This window comes from Myotis brandtii, unplaced genomic scaffold, assembly GCF_000412655.1.
Source record: "Myotis brandtii unplaced genomic scaffold, ASM41265v1 scaffold601, whole genome shotgun sequence".
Classification (NCBI taxonomy): domain Eukaryota; kingdom Metazoa; phylum Chordata; class Mammalia; order Chiroptera; family Vespertilionidae; genus Myotis; species Myotis brandtii.
Genome location: NW_005370276.1, coordinates 2,294,349 through 2,294,571, shown reverse-complemented (window position 1 = coordinate 2,294,571; position 223 = coordinate 2,294,349). Strand labels below are relative to the sequence as shown.

General features: G+C 70.9%; 1 protein-coding gene across 1 annotated transcript in view; it reads right to left on the bottom strand.

Annotated features, from left to right (window-relative positions):
* The window catches only part of CLEC11A (C-type lectin domain family 11, member A), a 3,364-nt gene that overhangs the window by 1,631 nt on the left and 1,510 nt on the right, over window positions 1–223 (bottom strand). The window lies entirely within an intron of this gene.

Below are 223 nucleotides of genomic sequence, written 5' to 3'. Positions count from 1 at the left end.
TATCCTCCAGGGGCGTGGACAAGGCGGGGTCAGAGACTCCGCGGACGGTCAGGGAGGAGGCGGGGTCAACAACCCAGCAAGGGGGCGGAGTCAAGGCCGCCGGGGGCGGGGCTATACTGTAGGGACCGGACTGCAGGGGGCGTGGCGCGTGCAGAGTGGGGTCGGCTCCACCGCACGGTGTGGAGTGTTTCTCCCCCACCGCCCGCCTGCTCCCGGCACTCTC